Source organism: Pristis pectinata, chromosome 2 (assembly GCF_009764475.1).
Source record: "Pristis pectinata isolate sPriPec2 chromosome 2, sPriPec2.1.pri, whole genome shotgun sequence".
Classification (NCBI taxonomy): Eukaryota; Metazoa; Chordata; class Chondrichthyes; order Rhinopristiformes; family Pristidae; genus Pristis; species Pristis pectinata.
Window position 1 is genome coordinate 38,251,461 of NC_067406.1, and position 25,016 is coordinate 38,276,476.

A 25,016-nucleotide genomic window follows, 5' to 3' on the forward strand; every position below is an offset into this window, starting at 1 on the left:
CGCGATATTGTACATCTCTATCAGATACCTCCCTTATGCCCCTCTGTTTCAAGGAAACCAAACCCAATCTATCCAATCTCTCCTCTTAACTGAAACACTCTATCCCAAGCAACATGCTGGTGAATCCCCTCTCTGTGATGACCAAAACTGCATACATTGCTCCACATGTGGCCTAATGAAACTTTTAAGAAGTTGTACCATGACCTCCATGCACTTGTATTCTATGCCCTAGCTACTGAAAGCAAGCATTCTATATGCCTTTCTCTTTATTTGTCCACCTGGGCTGCCACGTTTAGGGATTTATGGACTTGTACTCCAAGGTTTCTCTATTCCTCAATATTTCATAGGGTCTACCAGTTATGGTGCAGGTCCTAGTCTCATTAGTGCTCCCAAAATGCATCACCTAACATTTATCTGGATTAAGTTCTACCAGCCATTTCTCAGTCCATTTCACCAATGTGCCGATACCACCCTGTAGCTAATTAAATTCCATCTTGTTCAACTTAACTTGCCAACTTTTTATAGAAAAGAATAAAGATCTTCAACCATTTTTTATTAGAAAAAGTTTTAAACAACTCTATAGGAACCTCTTTGGTACAAATGCAATACATATTACAGTAACCTTAATTATGCTTTCAAATAGAAGAACAGAATACTTGCATTTACAAAGTTTATCAGTTTGTTAATACTTATTCTGATTTTTGTATTATTTAATATTTCAAAATAATTTCCTAGTTGATTTGACAAAGCATGCCAGGAATTTGAAATGATGGGATTGGTGATGCATTTGCAGTACTGACTTAATGCTACAAATCAAACATTGCCATAGCTTAACTGATTAATTGGTTAATTGACTGGTTTTCATGCTGACAACTCAATTAGCAAGATTGATAATCTTTATACCCCTAACTTGTATTTACTGAAAGAGGGGGGAAAAACTGTTCTGTATTGACAAGATGTTCTCAATAAATGAATTTCCTGTGGCATTACAGTGAAATCCTAATGAGTTCCTTTATTTAATAAGAGCACAGAGGGTCAACTCAGTGAGTTACCGAACAAAAAGAGTTCCAAATAAGGACATAGTGAAACTTAGCTAAGGGTCTAACTCCACAGCAAGGACCCCACCAAGGGAAGGGCAAGAGATCAAAGAAAAATGTATGTCACTTCAGTCAGGTTTCTCAAAGTTGCGTTCCAAATTATTTACTAAATAGGTAAAATTGGAATAAAAAACCAGAATGCTGAATACAAGCTCTCCCATAGTTTGCCTTTATTCTTACAAGTTTCAAGGTTATTCTGCTCTGCTTGATATCTTCAGACTGCTTCATCACAAGTTAATGCATCTTTTTAAATCTATTTTCAGCCTATGTGGCATCCTATACAGGTACTCAAATTCTTGGCTGTTTACCCATGTGTATCTTAAGAAAGAAATCGAAGTTGAGATATACTTCCCTTTATCTATTTCCCCATTTTTGTTTAGTTATTTTTAAAATTTGAATCACGTTTCCCTCCCATTCTTCCTTCCAATTTATCATAAATCCATGAGAATGGATTCACTGGGCATAAGTTTCAGCTCTTGCCCTGGCCAGTGTCAAACCCCACGGATTTTAGCAATGACCTGGGGAAGGTGAATTGAACTGTTAGCCTTCTGTCAACAAGCCAAGTTGGAAGTGACCTCCCACTATTTCCCTTCTTTCATTCGTAAATAAAAGCTTGGTATCATCTTCTCCTTGTGTCTGTGCTGCCCTGTTTACAAAGTGGAAAGTTTTGTGGCACTTAATTTTTTTTTCAATGAAAATCTTAACATGGGCAATTCTTACCATAGCGTTCTTCAAATGAGTTTTTAATTTGTGGAAAATTGTCTCACAGTTTGATTAAAGATAAAAGGGTGTAAAATTGTAAGATTATAAAAATACTCATATCTTCAAACGCGTAACATTTGTTCTTTGTAGACTTTTACACTGAAATCCCTATCTATTAGCTGCCTGAATAATTTCATTATGACCAATATTAGCAACTATATGGGTTAGCTGTTGAAGTAAGATAGGTGTTAAAAACATATCCTTTGATTGGTGAATGATTCTTAAGCTTCCGTCATTTCTTCTTGTGATTGTTAGCAACTCTCAGCAAGAGGGAATCCTCAACTATGTGTTGCCTCCAAGCGGAATTAAATGTTTTAGCCAACTGTGTCATCTAGCCTTTCAGCAAAGAGCTAACCTTTAGCTTGTTGAGATAGCATGAAATCACTTAGACAGGGGTAATGATCTTTAAAGAAAAAAAATCTGTGTTACAGTCAAGGTTGCCTCACACCAGACAGAGGATTGTGGAACGAGGTTGATTTCAAGACTATGAGAATATTAAAATTTTACATCAGAATGCCTGAATTAATTGATTACTTTAAATGGTGAGGAATCATCATGACCATTACATAGTAGGTTTCCTTAATAGCTTCTTTCCAAGTCTTTCCTCATCCATACATAGCATACAATGTGTGCCTCCACTATCATATTGCATTAGTAAGATATCATGCAACACACTTGAATAAAACCACTGTCAGCATTAAATTTTATTTGAATAATGGCATGACAAAACATTGAATTAATACCCAGAAGGTAAAAAAATGAATAGTTAATTAAAATGCACAAAAAATTAAACCAAAGATGTTAACAAATGGAAAATTCTGTCAGACAATATTTCACAGTATTTTGTTTTGAGATTTAATTATGTTGTTTAATTCTTTGAGCACTTCATTTTGTTTGCAACTTTTCAAAGTAAATGATTTTTGTTGGGTCAGGCTTGAGAGCCTTCCCTGCTGCATTTCTTTTTTCCATCTGTCGGCCATTTTCTTTGTCTGTAATTGAGATGGATAATGTATGTTATATCCCGTCTTTGTCAAGGGAAATAGTGTGTTTTGCTTTAACAGAGAATTCAGCTTGGATTTCAGAGAGTAATTTTGCAAAACATTAGCATTTACTTTTGTTAAAAATGCAAGTTCTGACTATGGCCAAATCTGACGCATTGTTGTATAGAGGTTAGATTAAAAGTTACAGCAGGGTTCCATCTGCAACCCCCACCATACAATATACTGCTGCTCTTGTCAGATAACTAGTTTCAGTTCTTTATTAATCGAGAAGTCAAGTTTGATTGTTTCAATAACTTATTTTCCACCTCTTCTAATCAATTCCTTGGGATCAAGAATTCACCCACAGGGGTAGTCCCAAATATCTAGCTGTAGCTTGAGACTGAACAATGTGCCTACAGCATCCTTGTAACAGGCCACCATTTCTCACCCATCTTTCAACCATTCAACATCCTCCCCTGAATCATACTAGTCTGAGATTCCATGAACCTCAATTGGTCAGTGGTAATCTGCCCAAGTCATGATTATTCATGATTCAATCTAACAGCAAATGGAAAATTTTAAACCAACCCACCTGGTGGAACTCTAGCCTACATATTAGATCACCGACCTATTTTACCCCTTGCCTGTTTTGACTTTCCTCAGCTTTACCCTGATCTCTGAGGATTTCACACAGAACATTCAATAAATTTGCAAAGGAACTATCAGGAGATCTGCAAACTATTTCATTGGCATTTTTTCGATGCATCATGAACAAAGTTGACAGTAAGTAGTGACAATCGTATCTGTGTGGCACCCTAGAATTGCAGTAGTTGAGATGTGCTTTACAACCAGTTATTCAAAACTTTGCAATGGTTGGAATGTATCTCACAAGGTACAAGTAGTTTTGAGGTTTTATACTCTCTTAAATGTACAGTATTCCTGGTTTCTGACAAAAAAAAGTATTGCATCAAGAAACTTTGAAATTTAATCAGACATTTTCTATCGAAGTAACCAGAATATATGGAATTTAAAATCCTATTCCATTCAGTTACGTTTGTTGCTGAGCTATATATACCCACATTGCATTGCATTGTTCCAGTTATATCTATTGGTGTGATTAATGAGCCAATCCTATTTTTCAGAAAGATTTGGTCCATAGTCAACTGTCATTTATGCTCAGTTTTTCTCACCTCAGAGTGAGTTGATTATAGAATCAAACCCTGCTCTGAAATGTTGGATTCATAGACTAGCTCTTCAGTGGTGCAGGGAGAGGGTGTTGCATTGTGGAGTTACCTATCAGACAAAATATTAAGCCTGTTCCAGTGGTGAAAGATCAAAACCAACTTATTTAATCATCTACAACAAGTCAAGAGTTTAAATGGTGATATGCACAAATTGGCTGTCCTGTTTATCTTCATATCGGCAAAACTACACTTTGAAAGTAATTCATGGGTTGTGAAGTATTTTGATTATTCAGGGGATTGGATTAGATCAATGCAAGTGACTTCTTAAAGAAACTGGAAGATGTAGAATGATTGAATTATTACAACACAGAGTCTATTCTGGCTCCTGGTCACCTCTACTCCTTCCCCCTAGCCTTACAAATGATTCTTTCTTAAGTGCCCAATTCCCATTTGATGCTTCTATAATTTCGTTAAAGAGAAAATTCTTTATATCTACACTCTACATGGGGAAAAAATTCTCACATCCTCCTTGCATGTCTTGTCCACACTTTTAAATCTGTGCTTTGCGCCCTATGAACTATCCAATAAAAGTAATTGTTCTCCTCTACTTAACCTACCTAAACACACGATGATCTTGTACACCTTTATCAAATCTTATCTGAACCTTCCTTGCTCCAGGAATCCCAGCTTCTCCAGTCTAACTTTATTGTTGAAATCCTTCATCCCTGGATGTGTTCTATTAAGCCTTTTCTGCACTCTCAAGAATCTTTACATTCTTACTAAAGTGCAGTGACCAGAATTGGACACCATTTCCCTGCAATGACCTAACTAGTATTTTGCACAGGTCAACATGACATTGCTGCATTTATACTCTGCTGCTATTGTAAATCTCAGGATCCCACATGTTTTACTGACCACCCTCTCACTGTTCCCTGAAAATGTTAAAAAGTCATGCACATAATAGTCCCAGATTGTTCAGTCCCTGCACTTCCTTTATAAAGGGTTTCTCTATTTATTCTTTCTGTCCAAGTGGATTTCTTCACATTCTTCTGCATTAAATTCTGTTTATCCTTTCATCCAGCCTGTTTATCTCTTCTTGCAGTCTGTTACTATTCTCTCCACTGTTAAGAACTCTTCCAAGTTTTGTACCATCTGTAAATTTCAAATTTTCATCCAGTGCACCCATGCCTGGACCATCAAAGTGTATCAAAGACAAACAGTGGTCTGCTGGCTCCTGGGGAACACCGCTGACCATCCTCCAATCTGCTATAAAAATATTCAGAATAATAAAAGGAAAGTATATAGGTCAGTCTTTTTAATGATTATGGCAAAGCTTTTAGAAACAATAATCAGAGACTATTTTTACTGATGCCTCTGGAAAATGTTAAGGATTTATGCACGTATAGTCCCAGGTCCTCCAATTCCTGCACTTCCTTTAGAACTGTGCTACTTTGTATTTGGTTTCTCCATTTATTCTTTCTGCCCAAGTGGATCACTCTCTGCCTGTAAGTTAATTGTCTATCCATGTTGCTACTGATTCTTTAAATTCCATTGACATCAATTTTGATAAACAACCTTTTACATAGATCTTTATCAAACACCTTCTGAAAATCTTTTGCATTCCCTTCACCAACCTTCTGTTACCTCATCAAAAAGGTTACCTCATCAATCAGGTTAACCTTTAAATAACCTGTGCTGGTTCCCCTTTATCAATTCAGACTTCTCCAAGTGCCAATGAATGTTTCCCCAAATATTATTTCTAAAAGCTTCACCATAATCACAGTTAACTTGACTGACCTGTACTTTCCTTGGACGTTCTTGCATCCCTTTTTGAACAAGTTGTTACATTGTCCAATCCTCTAGAACTGCAGTGAACATTTGTAAGTAGAGATATCCATTTGAATTCCCTGGGGACCAGTGCAAACTTGATGACATTAAAATAATCTGATTGGCATGTTGATGGCAAATGTAATTCTGGAAATTAAACACAGTTTTCTCTAGGTTTAGTTATTTTGACTTCTGAAATTGGCCAGCTCAGTGCAATAGGTTGCAGAATTTTAAATGCAAATTACATCCTGTGTAAATTGACGTTTCACAATCTTTTGTGCTAGTTTGAAAAAGATTGTGATGGAAGCTGATCCCACCAGAATACAGGCCAATTGTATTACTAATCATTTCAAATGTCTACTAAATGCACTTGTTTTGGGGCCTTTGTGAAACCTCTTAATATTAAAGAGTGTTTTTCGCAGGAAGGGACCTCTTAAAAGCTGTTGAACATAATATTTTCCAACTTGCATCAAACACTGACTTACCTCATCAATATGATTAGCAAATGGTTCTGTATACATTTTTTTAAAGTCATTTTCAGTTGTTTAAAATAAGATTACTCACAGATGGTGGTTTGAACATCATGATTTTTGTGCATCATATTACCATTTAAGTAGTACTTTAATATAATGCATTTTGTTTTAAGTTCTGAAATCTTTTCCTAATGCAATAATTTTTGGCCAGTTTTGCACTTGGCAAAATGAATTTGATTATATAGAAAACTTGGGAGGACAATCCTCTCAAAACTAAAGGGAATTTTAACTGAAATATGTATCCAAATCACTGATCAGGTCTGCAAACTTCTCCACAAAGACCCCAGCAACCCAACCCTATCCAATACATTTATTGTATTAATTGATTAGGAGAAAACATTCCTGTGCAAATATTAATTTTGTATTAATGTGAAGTTAATTATAAGATTGACTTTGACCTTTAACATGCTTGAGAGCATATTGCAAAACAGATTCAAGCGGCTGGTTTGGGTGATATCATTTAACATATAACATGCCCTTTTCTTAATTTCCCTGCTGTAAAATGGTGTGTTATTGCAGAGCATTTCAAGTCGTTGATTTATTATGACATGAAATGATACCTTCCCCTTCCCTTTCAGCCTACTGGATCAACTCCAGGCTGTCATCACTGCTGTTGATCTGGTTTCTTCTCCAGCTCTTTCCAGCCCTTATAATCACTCACACTATGGGTCTTGCCATCTCATTTTGGTCTCCCAACATAAAATGAAGGATTTGTATCCCCGTCTCTGATCCTCTTCCAGTAAGTTCCTTATCTCAGCTGATTTTCTGGAGCTGGAAATAGCTGAGTCCTGTTGACCCCGATCTTCGGAATTCACACATATGGGATTGCTTTGAAACTGACATTACAAAATGACCTAAGAAATGGTGCAAGGTGAGGATTACAAATTCAAGGAAATCGAGGAGTAAATTTGAAAAACAACTGTACCTTTTATTTGCAAATTATTCCATATTAAAAGCATGACCACAGATAAGTATGTTCTGGAATACTACTTCGAAGCACTCAGTCCTGCCATGATCTGAAAAAAAACTACAACATTAGATTGCAGAAAATCTACTGATGTTGTAGTAAACCATGAAACCAAGCTGTACAACAATATCTCAAAATATATGTATTTTCCTTTACAACATTTTTTAAAATGTGCAAAAACTTGAAATATTTATGTTGGATAAATTCGATGAAAAATTGCTTAATCTGCTTTTCTTATTCCACTCACGAGGCAGCTCTGCATAGCTTACTCTCAATTTTGTTGCTCATTGAGTTATTAGGCCTGCCTTGCTCACGTAATAAAAAGTGCATTAACCCCTTTCCCATCAAGTATCCTCCATTAATCTAACTATGCAAGTAAGCCAGCAGGAGTTTTGCTGCTGCAGAACAGTCTATAATTCTGAAAGATAAGTCAAGAGAATGACATTTTTTGTAAGTGACAATTCAAAGGGGGCTGACATTGTTTAATCGAAAATATGCATAGTATGCACATTTGGCCAGGATCTGTTTATTACAGAGACAATCAATTACTTTGTTCAAGCCTAAACCCAGAGAGGCAAACAAGAATTGTTTCCTGGAATGTGAATGTTTATCTCCACAGAATGAGAGTTAAGACATTTGATTTCACTGAAGAGAATCTGAAGACAAAAATGTGCTCCTAGCAAAAGGTTGATATTTCATTCCCTTCTGGTTGTGCATGGCTCAAATGTGTCTTGACATCAGTGCTCGTATGTATGCTATAAACTGGGTAGGTTAAAATGTCCCAGGCTTAAGAATAGACACTGATCTTTAAGAGCTGACAAAATGCATCAGTCTGGGAAAGCTGGTATTCATTAATCTAGCATCTTGGGTATCTTTGACATAACTGATGTATATATGATGTGCAGCTTCTGTGTACATGGTGTATTCAGCATCCAAGCTAAGACAAAGCTATCGCACGGCTCATCCCTGGCCTCCAAATTCTCACTTATTATTGCAACCTCTCTTGATATATCCTACTATAACTCCTCTGCCTGGCAGAACTTGTGTTTACCCTGAACAACTTCTTTTGATTCCTCTCTTTCTACAAATCAAAGGTGTAGCCAAGGGCACTCACGTGGGCCCCAGCTATGCCCGCCTTTTCGTTGGTTACGCGTAGCAGTCTTGGTTCCAAATCTACTCTGGCACCACTCCGCAACTCTTTCTCCCTACGTCATCAACTGCATCGGTGCTACCTCCGGCACCCATGCAGAATTCGTCAATTTCATCAACTTTGCTACTTACCTCCACCTTGCCCTCAAATTAAGATATTCACCTAGACCATTTCCAACACCTCTCTCCCCTTCCTTGATCTCTCTGTTTCCATCTCAGGAGATAAACTACCCACTGACATTTATTACAAATGCACCGACTTCCACAGCTATTTAGGCCACACCTCCTCCCACCCTGCCTCCTATAAGGATGCCATCCCTTTCTCTCAGTTTCTCCATCTCTTGCCACATCTGTTGTCGAGATGACGTCTTCTATCCCAGGACATCTGAAATGTCCTCCTTTCTCAGGAAATGTGGCTCTTACCCCACTGTGGTTGATGGAGCCCTCACCTGCATCTCCTCCATTTCCCACACTTCTGTTCCCACCCTTCCTCCCACAGACAGAACAGGGATAGAGTTCCCTTGGTCCTTACCTTCCACCCCACCAGCATACACATCCAGCTCATCATTCTTTGACATTTCCGTCAGCTACAACGTGATCCCACCACCAGTCATGTCTTCCCCTCCCCACCCCTTTCTGCTTTCCACAGGGATCATTCTCTTCATGACTCCCTGGTTTGCTCATCCAGCCACCCCCCCCCCCATATCTCCCCCTCCCAAGGTACTTTCCGCCACAAGAAATCTCCCCTGGAAAAGTAACGCCTGTCCCTAAAACTGCATCTTCACCATTCAGGGCCCTAAATAACCCTTCCAAGTGAGACAGAGGTTCACATGCACCTCTTCTAACCTTGTCTCTTGCATTCGGTGCTCTCAATATAGCCTCCTCTACGTCAGTGAGACTAAGTGCAGACTAGACAACTGTTTTTCCGAACACCTGCTCTCTGTCCGCAATGGCCATCTGGAGCTCCCAGTTGCAAGCCATTTTAATTTCCTTTCCCATTCCCAGACTGACCTCTCTGTCCTCTGCCTCTTCAACTGCCAGGGTCAGGCCAAAAGCAAAATATAATAGCGGTTATCGCGACGCTATTACAGCGCCAGCGATCGGGGTTCGAGTCCCGTCGCTGTCTGTAAGGAGCTTGTACGTTCTCCCGTGTCTGCGTGGGTTTCCTCCGGGTGCTCCGGTTTCCTCCCACATCGCAAAGATGTACGGGTAGGTTAATTTGGGTTTAAAATGGGCGGCGCGGACTCGTTGAGCCGGAAGGGACTGTTACCACGCTGTAAAAAAATTTTTTTTTTAAATTTTAAAAAAACAGCACCTCGTATTCCACCTGGGTAGTCTGCAACCCAATGGGATGAACATTGAATTCCCCAAATTCAGGTAAACTTCTCCCCTTCTGTTAATCTACCCAGGTCCTCCCTCACACACCCTTTCCAATCCCACCCCTCTGCCTCCTCTCTCCCAGTTTCATTCCCTTCCCCCACCTACTCTATCTGCCCATCAATCAGACACTCCTCCCACTGGGTCACCCCCTCCCCCTGTTTCCCATCTGCCCACCATACCTCCCTTACTTGGTTCCTCTTCACCTTCCTTTCTTATCAGATTCCACAATCTGCAGAACTTTGTTGCCTCCACCTATCACCTCCCAGCCTCTGTCACTCCACCCTTCACTCCCCCACCTGACTCCATCTGCCAATCAACCCCTCCTCACCTGCATCCACCTATTGCTTGCCAGCTCTTGCCTCACCCCTCCCTCTCACCTCTTTATACTGGCTATCTCCCTTCTACTCTTTCAGTGTAGATATGAAGGATCTCGACTCAAAACATTAACTGTCCATTTTCCTCCACAGAAATTCCCTGATCCATCGAGTTCCTTCAGCGGTTCGGTATTTTTTTTTAACAACTATCGCTATTGCATTTCGGGACTTTGATCTTTTGGGTCTGATCAACTCCAAACATGCAGTGATATACATCTTGTTCCTCTTGCATCTTCACCTGTTTGTGAATCAAGACTATTTGGATCATCACTTACGGGTCCCAAGGACATTAAAACAGTGAAACCTTGCACCATCTTCAGAGGTCTTTTCCTGCAACACACAAAAAGCCCAATCTTGAAATTATTTAATCAATTATTCATTACTTGTCTGGGCTCTTGCCATTTCCAGACTTTTTTTATTCCACATTCCACTGCTCATTCAACAGTTTTTTTTCAACCAGAGGAAATGAAACCATCTGATTTTTTTTCCCAAATATGTGCTCCTGCCACTTTGAATAGATTCATAGGACACAAAACATAGACTGCCCAGAAGCAGTCATGAAAAAGACACGTTTGACCCATGCACAATAAAACACCAACTTTTATCATATTTTGTTTTTAGTCTGCAGATTATGTGCAGAGTGACAGGTGCAATGGCAGACTTTATCCCATGGTATTTTCTCTAACCTAGGCACTTATCACTCACTAAAAATGTGCCAAATTAAACTGAAGGTATTGGGTTAGGTTAAGGAGCATGCATAGAAAGCATATAACATGCAAAGGCCATCAAGTCTGCTTCTTTCTTGACCATGTGCTTTCTCAACCTGGTGTGAACCTGCCCTAATCTATTTGTCTCCTGGGGGAGATTACTGCTTAAAATTCCTGATCCCCTGAGTTAATCATGTACAAACTACTGAATATTTATCCATCTCTGGTATTTGACCATAACCTGCTGCCCTCCACCTGCTAGGTAACCACCCGACTAAAACGGGGTCCACAGTATCCCACAGAGATTTGTTATTTCTGTTCACTGCAATTATCCCCTATGTTGGCAAAATGCCCGAAATAATTCAAGTTTTAACATAATAGTTGTCTTTACACTCATGTCCTATAGGTAAATGCTCAATGCAATACCAAGATTTCATCTTGCCTCTTGAATAATTGTTCACTCTCAGTCACTGGGGTTCTTTCCTCACAAAGCCATCAGTGACTTAAAAGGATGTTTAAAATCAATGGCCATGATACACTCATAATACCTGTCTACTTTTTGTTCCCTTCCACTGAAGCATATAGGAAGGAAAATCAAATCTAACAGGAAATTGGTCCAATCTCACCCATTTTACTTCATCACAGCCTTCAATCCCATGCTGAGGGTTATTGTCATTGTAAAGAAACCCTTGAGGTAGATGTTGCAAATCCTTGGCCTGGGAAGATTTGCATTTTGTTCTTGAACACTTTGTATAAGTTGGATGTATGCACAAAGCATCATAATCCTGTTTTCGGACCATTTGTCCTACCTCCAAGAGAAACTGTTAGAAACCATAGTCATTTCAGAATCCATAAATCCCGTGATAGGTCTTTCTTATATTAGAGCACATAGTTTGGAAGCAACTTCATCTCCAGAGTTTTTATTTCTGTCGTTCCCATGGGAAAATGCCTCAACACCACCCAGCAACTGCCCATGGTGATGTGACTGAAATCAAGAGCTTGTTCTCTGAGGAAGTGCGGGTGCATTAGTGTGCCAACACTCAATAGTGCAGCACATCGGAGCACTCAATGAGTGGCCCTCAAGCAAAATACTGCTTGGAAACATAGTCCTTGATAAAAAGTTAGTAACATTGGTTTGAAGTCATTCTCGTTCTCATCCTTCAGCACAACAAACTTGTCTGTCAGCATAAAGAACTCCCATCTCTCTCCTTTTTTTTGAAAGGTTTATTAATATTCATTAACCACAGGGGTGTTTCTAACAAAGGAACTAATCTGCATCACCGTGTTTTACATTGAGCTGCACTCTTCCTATTCCCAACCCCCCTTGATATGATTGACATGCATATTTCAGCTAATTACACTTCAAAAGGCCTTAAGTATCTAAGCCATTGAGCCAGGAGCTCGGAATCTGTGGTGCAGAATCACACTGCATTAAATTTCACAAGGTCATGATGACTTAACCCTTTTGGTTCCAGACTCATTAGTATCAATATTCCAGAGCCCAAGTATTGTAACTCGTGTTATTTTTAATATATGGGATATTGCTGTCTGTTCAGCACAGAAGGTCTGATCATACAAAACTTCATTGTTAGCTAGGATCTTTACCCACCAGGAAAGCTTTCAAGAAACCTATGAAACAGACTCCAACTTTTTCTGTTCAGTAACAGAAGAGCATCTGTGGGAAGCACAATTAGGATTTCCTCGCACACATCCATAGCAGGTGGATTGATTACAAAGTACAGCACACCCAGTATTTCCAATAGACAACCCTGGTGGACAAGGTTCCCGCTAGAAGCATACATATGTCATTATAGAATATCATGAAATGTTAATATACCTAATGTGTCATACTCAACTGAACTCCCAGTCTCAGTTACTGTGGGAAAGCATACACCAGGAGTCGACCGTACAGAGAGGCAAGGAGAGTGGTGATTAAGGCCTAGTCTCCACCCTCATCACCAACAGTCCACATCAAACTAATATCGTTAGATCCCTGGAAACGGATTATAATCCTTCTGTTTTCTACAAAGGCCATATGTGGGGTGGGAAAATACATTGAAAAAGATTTCAAGATGTAGTGATGGCAGGGGGAAACTTCACAGTATATTTTTGCATAATAAAAATAAATCAAGTAAAAATCCACCTTGCTTCTAACTTGTTTTTCCCTGTTTTAAAGTAGTAATTTTAATCAGTTGATGGAAAAAATAATGCATTGTTAGAATCAAAATTAGCATTTCATCAAAAATCAGGTCATTAGTCTATTCTATTTAATTCTCTGTGGATACAATGTGTTCCAATTTTTTTTGTTTTTATTTATTTCGTACATCCCGTGTCTGTAGTGTTTAGCCTTGTTCTGATGGGTGTAATTGGTAAACTTGAATATAATTTTTAAGCGTTCATTTTAAAATTGAAGTGATATTAAATGAAGAAAGCATTCTTTCCCTGGCTACAGATTTCTTTTCCCCAGTCAGGGCAAATATGTTTTAAAAATATATAATACAGAATAATATCTGCAACAAATACATCTCAGTACAGTTGACTAAACAATACTGATGAATGTTGGTAAATGGTAAATGAATTGCAGAATACCAACTGGTATTGCACAAATTCAAGTCAAAGAGTCGTGGTTTTGGCCAAATATATTTAGTTTAATTCCAGACACTTAGGAAAGACTGAAGTTATCATGTGAAATTTTTAACACATGAAGGCCTCAGTTTTAAGGCATGTGCTGAAACAAAACACTTTATTCAATGGATAAATGAAGTCATCCATAAGGAGGTATCCAATTGTGAACTGTTCTGTTTCATTGAACCTCTTCTGGTTGTTTGGAATTTCAGTTCCAGCTTGAAAATAATGTTGGAAGGAAAATCACGAAGTATTTTTGGGGACTGTGAGCTTGAGTCTAAGATAAAAAGTGCTTGTAAGAAAGTAACAGCTATTGTGTGTCAACTGTTGTATCACTTCCACTTTAATGATAAGTATAATGGAGCTTTGTTACAAAAGTGAGATTGACTTTTACTTGAAGTAAAATAAAGTACTGACATTGGACAGAGGAAGACTGGCTGCTTTAACAGAGGTACCAAGAACTCTCTGGAACAGTATAAATAAACTTTCTTGTGGGACCTCACTAACCACTGCAACAGGATTTACTTAGTGAAGTCATGGATCTCTTTATAACCATGACATTTTTAATATTGAAAATACATTTATTGAATCATCTGGAATATTAAAGGACTACTCCAAATAAATTTTCATTTAAAACTATCACTCATGCACATTTTCGTTGGAATCTTTGTTTCACTGAAATTAAATTGCATGGTGACACAGCAAGTAGAGCTGCTGCCTCAAACTCCAGAGTTCAACCCCCACCTAGGGTGCTGTCTCTGTGGAATTTGCACATTCTCTCTGTGACTGCTTGGATTTCCTCCAGTTGTTCTAGTTTCCCTACACATCCCAAAGATTTATCAGTTGTTAGGTTAGTTACCCACTGCTAAAATTGCCCCTCATGTGTAGCTGAGTTGTAGAATCTGCAGGGAGTTGATGAGAATGTGGGAAGAATAAAACATGGGATTAACATAAAATTAGTGTAAATGGGTGGTTGATAGTTAGCACAGCCATAGTGTGCTGAAGGGGCTGTTTTTGTGCTGTATCTCTCGATGACAGTAAAAAGGGATGAAAGCTGATGGATCAATGTGAAGGGATCAGACAGTCAAAGGAAAAGACCCAAGGATTGTTAGAAATTCATTCACTGGTCTTAACTAAATAACTGAGTTGACCTGCAGGAATAGCTTTGGTCTCCACAAGCAGCTGATCCTACCAGAGATGTCACACCAAGCACCTGCCTCTCCAACAGCAATCATTGTGCATTATCCAAGAGGACGATCTAGCTGGGAGCTAAGGAAGGGGCGCCGTTTGCAAGTCTTGTGGAACCTGGGTAACACACCATTTTCTCCTGATTCCACAGGGGAGAGGATGGGGTCATTTTCATAAAATTCATAAAGTATATACATCTTAATTCCAACGACAACAGACACAATGACACCTCCTCTTGTTGCTTAATGATTTCTCAATGTTCAGCAGGAAAGGAGCCTTGTAAATATTGGGGGGTGGGACTATTGTCCACATGGATTGGCACAAAGCTGGAGGTTATCTGTTTAACTCTATCATCCAATATCAAAATATTTCAGCACCCACCCACCCATTCCCCTCTGAATGATGTTTCCTCACTCTGGCCTGAAAGTACTGGTACCACTACAATGTCTTTTCTAGGAGCCCAGCTGAGAGCATCAAATCGGAGATCAAACTTTAGTCTGGATTTTCCAGGGTTTAGATGTTTCAAAAGGGACAGGGATGGAGGTAAAAGAGGTGGGAGAGTGGCTTTGCTGATCAGGGACAGTATCACAGCTGTCAAGAGGGAGGACGTCCTGGAGGGATCGTCTACTGAGTCAGTGTGGGTGGAAGTCAGAAACAGGAAGGGAGCGATCATTCTATTGGGAGTATTCTACAGACCCCCAAAGAGCAGCAGAGACACTGAGGAGCAGATCAGGATGCAAATTTTGGAGAGGTGCAAAATAACATGATTGTTGTCATTAGTGATTTCAACTTCCCTAATATTGATTGGCACCTCCTTAGTGTAAAGGGGATAGGTAGGGCAGAGTTTCTTAGGTGTGTCCAGGAAGGATTCCTGACACAGTACATGGACAAGCCAACTATAGGAGAGGCCATACTGGACCTAGTACTAGGCAATGAGACTGATCAGGTTTCAGATCTCTCGGTGGGAGAGCATTTTGGAGACAGTGACCATAACTCCTTGATCTTTACCGTAGCCTTGAAGGGGATAGGAGCAGACAATATGGGAAAGTATTTAATTGGGGGAGGGGGAATTATGATGCTATTAGGCAGGAACTTGGGAGCATAAATTGGGAACAGATGTTCTTGGGGAAGTGCACAGAGGAAATGTGGAGGTTGTTTAGGGAGTACTTGACTGGGGTTCTGAATTGGCTTGTCCCATTGAGGCAGGGTGAGGATGGCAGAGTGAAGGGACCATGGTTGAAAAGAGAGGTAGAATATCTTGTCAAGAGGAAGAAGCTTACTTAAGGTTTAAAAAGCAAGGATCAGACAGGGGTCTGGAGAGTTATAAGGTAGCAAGGAGGGAACTTAAGAACGGACAAGAGAGCTAGAAGGGGGCATGAGAAGGCCTTGGCGAGTAGGATTAAGGAAAACCCCAAGGCATTCTATACATATGTGAAGAATAGGAGGATAATTAGAGTGAAGGCAGGACTAATCAGGGATAAAAGAGGCAACATGTGCCTGGAGTCGGAAGAGGTAGGGGAGGTCCTTAATGAATACTTTGCTTCAGTATTCACCAGTGAGAGATACCTTGACATTTGTGAGGATGGCGTACAACAGGCTGATATGCTAGGGCGTGTTGACTTGAGGAAAGAAGATTTGCTGGAACTTTTGAAAAACATTAGGATAGATAAGTCACCGGGACCAGATGGGATACCTCCAAGGTTATGACAGGAAGCGAGGGAAGAGATTGCTGCTCCTTTGGCTATGATCTTTGCATCCTCACTGGCCACAGGAGTAGTGCCAGATGATTGGAGAGTGGCAAGTGTTTTTCCTTTGTTCAAGAGAAGGAATAGGGACAACCCTGGGAATTACAGGCCAGTGAGTCTTACTTCAGTGGTGGGCAAATTACTGGAGAAGATTCTTAGAGACAAAATCTATGGACATTTGGAGAAGGATAGGCTGATTAGGGACAGTCAACCTGGCTTTGTGAGGGGCAGGTTGTGCCTCACGAGCCTGATTGAATTCTTTGAGGATGTGACAAAGCACATTAATGAAGGTAGAGCAGTGGATGTGGTGTACATGGATTTTAGTAAGGTGCTTGATAAGGTTCCTCGTGGAAGGCTCATTCAGAAAGTCAGGAGGCATGGGATCCAGGGAAACTTGGCTGTGTGGTTTCAAAATTGGCTTGCCCATAGAAGACAGAAGGTGGTTGTCGATGGAGCATATTTCAACTGGAAGTTGGTGACCAGTGGTGTTCCACAGGAATCTGTTCTGGGACCCCTGCTCTTTGTGATTTTTATAAATGACTTGGATGAGGATGTGGAAGGATGCGTTAGTAAGTTTGCAGAAGACATGAAGGTTCATGGTGTTGTGGATAGTGTAGAAGGTTGCTGTGGGTTACAACAGGACATCGATAGGATGCAGAGCTGGGCTAAGATGTGGCAGACAGAGTTCAACCCGGAAAAGTGTGAGGTGATACACTTTGGAAGATCAAATTTGAAGGCATAATACAAGGTTAATGGGAGGGCTTTTTGCAGTGTGGAGGAACAGAGGGATTTTGGGGTCCTCGTCCGTAGATCCCTCAAGGTTGCTGTGCAAGTTGATGGAGTTGTTAAGAAGGTGTATGGTGTGTTGGCCTTCATTAATCGAGGCACTGAGTTCAAGAGCCGCGAGGTAAAAATCTCTATAAAAAGATTTTTATAAAAATCTGGTTAGACCACATTTGGAGTATTGTGTTCAGTTCTGGTCGCCTCATTATAGGAAGGATGTAGAAGCTTCGGAGACGGTGCAGAGGAGGTTTACCAAATTTCCTCTGGTAAATCTCCTCTGCACTCTCTCTGAAGCTGCCTGGATTGGAGAGCATATCTTGTGAGGATATGTTGAGTGAGCTAGGGCTTTTCTCTTTGGAGCAAAAGAGGAGGTGTACAAGATGATAAGAGGCATAGGTCGAGTGGACAGTTGGAGACTTTTTCCCAGGGCAAAAATGGTTAACATGAGGGGGGCATAATTTAAAGTGATTGGAGGAAGGTATAGAGGGGATGTCAGAGGTAAGTTTTTTTACACAGAGAGTGGTGGGTGTGTGGAACGCACTGCTGGCAGAGGTGGTGAATGCAGATACATTAGGGAGATTTAAGAGAGCCTTAGATAGCCCTCCATTTTTCTATCATTCATGTGGCTATGTGGAAGGGAAGGTTTAGATAGATCTTAGAGCAGAGTAAAATGTCGGCATAACCTCGTGGGCTGAAGGGCCTGTACTGTGCTGTGATGTTCGATGTTCTAGAGTCATAGAATCATACGACATTGAAACAGGCTGTTTGGCCCTCCACACCCACATCAACCAGTGGGCACACATTCATATTAACCCCACCTTCCAGTGCCTGGCCAATGGCCTTCAATGCCTCAGCGATTCAAGTGCTCATCTGGACACCTCTCAAGTGCTGTTAATGACCCTGCTTCCACCACCCTCTGGGTGATAAAGATCTCCCTCAAATCCCCTCTAAATCTCTTGTCCCTTACCCTAAATCTATGTCCTCCAGTTGTCCATCCTCTGTCTCTCATGCACTTGTCCAGACTGTCCCTCAATGCAAAATTGCCATTCCCCTCACTGCTCTGTGTTTTAACAAGTCCCTCCAAACTCTCACTTCCCTGCTGTACACTGCTGATCTAAACAAATCTGCTTAGAATGAAAACATCTGCATCTGGGATTAATGCAAATAACTTCAGATTTCATGGCAAGACAGAAATAGAACAGTGCTCTAAAACACACTAACAGATACCTCCGAGTGAACATTGCTGAGCTAATTGAATAGTAAATGGAGATATTGACAGGAAACGAGGCAGATTTATTTGAATACTTGTCATAATGTTCTCCCAGCTGCCGGATGTGTAACATGTCAGTTTTACACGCAGTGTGGGGCAGCCTAGTGCGTAGCTCTTCGCACCCTTCCTGCTCCCAGTGCCGAAGCATAGGCGAACTGTCAGCTTGAAGCAATTGATGAGAGAGCAGCGAGGCACGAATGAGCAAAACGTATCTGGAGGGAGAGCACGCAGATCACCGCATCACAGCAAGCCAGATCATAGGGCTGTTTAGACAGAAGGGGGAAACAAAGCAAGAGAAAGTACTGACACCAATTAAATGCCTTAGCTACACATAAAGCCTATTTATGGAGAGAAATTTGTTTGCCTTTGAAAAACACTTAACTCGCACTTGAAGTGACTTTAGGGGATTTTTCACTTTCTTTGATAAGGCTAATAAATTTAGCAGCAGATAATCACACTGACTAGAGTAACCTAGTCTGGTGCACAGCTGGTTTCAGAGTTGTCTAGGGACTGGAGTGTTCATGGCATACTAATTAGTGGAAAATGTCAAAGTAAAACTAAAATACCTTTATATAATTTGAAGGAGAAGAAAAAATTTCATGACAAAGGGTTTCTTATCAAGGGGGTGTTTTTATTTGAAAAAAACATTTGCTTTTGATTTATGACCTGATTTATTTTTTTGTCATTCATTTTCAAAAGGGAAGGGGCGTTTGCCCATATCTTTATAAACGTGATATATACCTGTCATAATGTTTATAAAATTGTCCTAACTCCATTGGAGCAAGTTGGAGACTGATGTTTCAGCTTTATGCAAAATTGGGAGTTGTAAGTAAGTGATTTTACCTCATAAATTCTCCATCGTTCCCCATCATTGTCACACACAAGCAGAGGCGACAGTTGATTATACCATCAATTGTCATGGAGATGTTTGCAGTGTTTATGAATGTTTATATGTTGCAGACTTTTTTTCTATATATAATACAGAAATATATATAGATATAGCTCACTAAAATTTCAATTCTTCACCCCCAACCCCTATTCTGAAAATGTCAAGCCTATCTGACAGTGAATGAGATTAAATGTGACATCAGGAATGAGAGTTTGTTACAGGCAGACACTACCTTGGGTTGCAGATTAGAGGGAGGGGGAAACGGTTGGCTCAGTTCTTTCACTGAATGAAATCTGATAAGGGACCTGCATTAAAGAGACCTTGTCTTCATTAAGAAAAGTTGAAGGAACTTTTTTAAAGTAAAATTAACAAAAGATCTTCCAGATAATTTTCTTCACTTTTTGAATGTATTACAAATAATACTTTCCAATGTGACTCTCATATTCTAATACATTTTCTAATTCCCATAAAGGTATTCATCTGTGAACTACTTTTTCCAGTCTCCTCCAGCTTTACAACCCTGAGTTATCAAGCAACTAAACCATAAGCTCTAAAATTCCTCTCCTAAATTTCTCTTCTTCTCTATTTCTCCCTCCTCATTTAACACTGTCCAGCATCTACTTTCCTGGCCAAGTTTTGGATCATCTGTCCTTAATGTGGCTCAATACTAGATTGTATTTGCCAGTCTGCCTGTGGATCACATATAGCCTATTTATTACATTAAAGGTTTAATAAGTACAATGAATTGTCGTTGTACAATTGCTCACAATTTGGCAACATTCCATAGGCTAGCAAGGTAAAATGACAAATAATCTGTAGGCTGACATTTAGACTATGCTCACCAAAGTTAAATAGCGGTGCTAAATTGCCTGTGATTTACATTTGATGCATCACCTCACAAGAACACAAGAAAATAGGAGCAGTAGTAGGCCACCTGGTTCCTGAAGCCTGACACAATATTCATGGCTGATGTGCCCCAGGCCTCGATTTCTCTTCTGTGCCAATTCCCCACAGCTCTCAATTACTCGATCTTTCAAAAATATATCTACCTCCACTATAAACACCTCCAATGAACTACCCTCCTCTGAAGGTAAATAACAGCAAAGTAGTTCTCAAAGTCTTGAGAGATAAGTATATAAAAATAGAAAAAAATATTTTGCTGCCCTTGGTTCCACACCAGTTGTTTGTAGTAGTGTGATAGATCAAATTTTAGGCGGTTCCTTTCTCAAGTTTGAAATGGAAAAACAGATCTAGCCTGTCTAAGTGAACTCGAGAAGATTCCTTTGAAGTTTTAGTTAAGATAAAGGCTTTCAATTGATCCAGGGGTCATCGAGGACAGTATGTTTTAAATGCAAATCAAAATTCAAGGTGTTCACATAAGAGTCGTACTTTGATGTTGTACTGAAGTTATATCGTGGCATATGTGGTCAGTAAATTACCTTTGAAAGATTCCACTTCATCCCTACCCAGCAGTTAGTCCCTGTGAAGTTGTATACTAATTCTGGAGAAACATTAAGTGACTGCAGTATCACCGTATGTCAGACCAGTATTGTTAATTTGATATTTGATTTAATCAAGCCTGACTGACAAACCTAACCTCAAAGGAGACATGTCCTTAAAGGATTCCTCCTTTCCATGTTTCCTGTCTGTTATCAGAATAAAGGACTTTATAACAAAAGTTAATATTTGTGTGTTCCATGAGTATTGACTTCAGTAAACTGAAAGACAATGGAATCAAGCTGATTGGATTGTTTATGGCATTAGACAACAGCAGAATTGTTTTTTTAAGTGAGGGACATGCAATCATGTCATCACGAGTGATGGGCTATTTATTTAATAGACTCCATTGTGTACATGAAACAGTATGGCTTTCTTCTTATGCTACTGTTATTTCCTTTACAGTTCAAATACTGGAGTAACTACTTTCATTGGCCATCGCTAATTATTTTTCACCTCCTTGAACTGTTGGAACTCATGCAATAATGTTATAAAGTATGAGTAAATACTATTGGAATATGGACCTGTGATTGTCACTCAGGATACTCAAGCAGTATGACACTAACTCAATGCACTGCAGACCTCTGACTTGACACAGTGAGTCATGATACATACGAGAAACTGCAGATGCTGGAAATCTGGAGCAAAACACAAAAAATAAAGGTGCTGGAGAAACTTAGCAGGTCTGGCAGCATCTGTGGAGGGAAAGAAACAGTTAATGAAGTCCTGATGAAGGGTCTCGGCCCGAAACATCAACTTTCATTTCCTTCCATAGATGCTGCCTGACAGTGAGTAGTGATGCTGTGACACTGGCACATTGTGATATTATAGTGATTGGGACACCATACTCTGTAATACCAACCTGCCTTAGTGGCGCAGCCACACCCTAGGATAGTGTAATGCTGACAATCAGATGTCGACACCCTCAAATGCCAATTTCCTGTTATCAGTTGGGTATCGAGTCTTCATTAGACAGGAAGTTTTAAAAGGGGATTTATTGTAAAGCATTTGCTAAAAACTATACTGGACTAACCAAAGCTTAGCTAACTATTTCTTCATAGGAAATGACATAACTCTGTTTCTAACTTGCTTCCAGTGATGAGCTACTATGCCATATTTCTTTGCACAACTGGTCATGTGATCATGCCCTAACTATAGACTGGGTGATATTGGTGGGGTTGAGGTCATTATTGTAGGAGGTACTTGCACTGGGTTTGCCAGCTCTGTTTGAAGATTGATCATGACAGATTGATCGCAAGACACCTGACCAGAAGATACTTGTTTGTGTGACATCTAATCACGTGTCATTTAGTCATGACCAATGTGATTTCCATGACTGTTACTACATTTGCATTCTGAGGCTCAGGTTATATGTTGTTGAAAAGTTTTGCATGCGGATTCTGCGTCAATAACTGTTGACAAATGGTTTCAAGAAGCAGAAGCCACCAATAAACAAAGAACCAAGGAGAGGGCAGGAAAGTGCAGGAGCAGACACTGAGAAACTGAAACACCACCCCTCATGTCCCTGCACACATTTCAGACACTCTCATCCAATTCCAGGGACCACTTTCCCAACCAGAAAATCTACTGAGTCCAGTCATATATTCCTTATAATTCCATGGATTCTTCTCTCAATTCCTTGAAGCCCTCTCCCAAATCCAGGGACTCCTTTCCTGATTTCCAGGGAGCCCTCACTTGATCCCAGAAGACCCCTTAATGCTGAAAATCCTTGACTGGCAGAGTTGCTGGAACATGTGGTTCTTGAGGCCTCACAATTCCTGACTCTCCAGCATCCGCCATGTAGCAGACTTCCCTGTGTCTGATCCCATTGACTCAGAAGCATCTATAAGAGGAGTGTTATTGTCTGGAAGCTAGAATGTTGATAACTACAGTGGAAATTTTAAATTGCCAACTTTCCCCAGCTGACTGGGGCAGAATTGATTTTTGGGAGTATTTCTGAGATCCAGAAAACTTCTGATGTTGAGAGGTGAGAGGGGGAGTGGTTTAGAAACTCTAACTTGTCCCTGTAATAGCCATCTTAACTGATGCTCTGAACATTAACAAATTACTTCAAAAGTTTTGGAAACTACTTGCTTCAGTTTGACTAAAGTTGACTGTAGAGATAATGGTGGTCTTATTATGATGAGTTAAGATAGATAGATATCTCTTATTTGTCACATGTACATCAAAACACATCTTTTGCATAGACTGTTCTGGGGGCAGCCCTCAAGTTTCGCCACGCTTCTGGCGCCAACATAGCATGCCCACAACTTCCTAACCTGTACATCTTTTGGAATGTGGGAGGAAACCGGAGCACCCGGAGGAAACCCACACAGACATGGGGACAATGTACAAACTCCTTACAGATAGCGGCTGGAATTGAACCCGGCGCTGTAAAACATTAAGCTAACCGCTATACTACCATGCCTGTACCAATTATAAAGCAGTAAAATTCAGTCAGATACTGTCCTAGCAATGTAGAAGAGGTAAATTACAAATTACGACTTGGTGTACTCAACTCCTTCCCCATTGGAGAACACTTGCAACATTTGATCAGGTTGGTCTGTAAACTATACTGAATATTGTATTCCTGTGAGGATCCTTGGTTCATTGCAGGCTTCTTTATAAGATAAGATAATGCTCCAAAGCCTGACTTGATGTGTGAGAAACACGCCCAGCAAGTTCTGGCCCCAGCAGACCTTGCAGAAGTGCCATTTAAATGGCTTGTCTGCTCCATACAGGTTAGCTGCTACTTTGTTCCCACAAGCTGCAAGTTAACTGCTGAGCTTTTCTAGCAATTTCTACATTCTTCAAGTTAATTCTGACTTGTGTGAACAGTGCACTGGTGCTCTACTTCTTTAACCTGCTTTGTCAACAGTTTCAGTTTCAGTTTCAGTGGGTGGTGTGGTCATTCTGCCTTTGGCTTGAAGGATTCACAAGTGAGCAGTGAAAAGAACAGGAGGGAATAGTGGCAATTGGGAGTACTAGGATGAGAAGGAATATACATGGTAGACAACATCAACAGTGCACCCTCAGAGTATCTCTCCTACTTTAATTCCTCTGAGCAGCTACAAAGTGCCTGCACTTCACCAAGAAGGCTGTAACTTACTGCAGGCACAGCTCAAGGTTCACATCAGTGATTGGACTGCTATGCCTGTAACAACAAAAGTCACCATGGCTATATATATTTTTGCCGTGGATGTTCTAGGCTGCAGCAGGTGATATCAATGGGATCTCTTTTTTTCCCCAGGGATGTCACTCAGATTCCCTATTATAGGAATAACCCTTGCATCGCATTCCCAACAGAAAATGCTGAAAACACTCAGCAGGTCAGGAAGCAACTGTGAAAATAAAAACAGTTAATGTTTCAGTTCTGGGACCTTTTGTCAGAATTCTGATAACCAGCTTCTGTACACATGTCCAGATGAAGGGTTTTGACCCGAAACATTGACTGTCCATTTCCCTTCATAGATGCTGCCTGACCTGCTGAGTTCCTCCAGCATCTCGTGTGTTGCTTATGTATGCAAAAGCATGGTCGCAAAATGTGGACAAATGTTTTGTACAAATACAGCTAATCATTATAATGAAGAGTTCAGTCTGAAACAGAAACTTGCTTTCCTCAATTAACTGATAACAAAACTGACAGCAATTAAAACATTAGCCTGGCATGATTAAATCAGGTTGGTCACCACTGTAAGTTATAGAAGGCGATCTTACCTCTGTCCACCTGGCAAGTACCAAGGGAGGTAAAAATTACCAGTTTATTTACCTGCCATAAAGCCACCTGGATTCTAATTAACTCCAGCAACAAACCCCAAGAAACCCACCCAAAGTCAATTGGAAACTTATTTTAATATGCAGATGAGGATCTAATGACATCAACAGGGCACAGGTGCAGTTTGGACTCTGCCCAGAGCAAGGAGTTCTTTTTGGCTTCCTTACCAACCCAAAGGCATTCATGCCATTAGGATATGGGAATTTTCATCTCGCCCTGTCATAGTCACTACCCCACTATCACCTCCCTCCATTGCCCCTTCTGACCATTGTGAAGCCAACTGA

The 25,016-nt window shown here is 40.2% G+C and overlaps 1 protein-coding gene and 1 long non-coding RNA gene across 9 annotated transcripts in view; one reads left to right on the forward strand and one right to left on the reverse strand.

The window, feature by feature from the left end:
• celf4 (CUGBP, Elav-like family member 4) overlaps positions 1–25,016 on the forward strand; it is a 903,775-nt gene that overhangs the window by 471,775 nt on the left and 406,984 nt on the right. The gene's annotated exons all lie outside the window — the stretch shown is intronic.
• On the reverse strand, positions 2,757–11,821 carry LOC127582581 (uncharacterized). Its single transcript, XR_007958132.1, has 4 exons — positions 11,770–11,821; positions 10,492–10,583; positions 7,309–7,399; positions 2,757–2,848 (listed from the first exon to the last, which is right to left on the reverse strand). It is a non-coding gene; the product is annotated as an uncharacterized LOC127582581 (long non-coding RNA).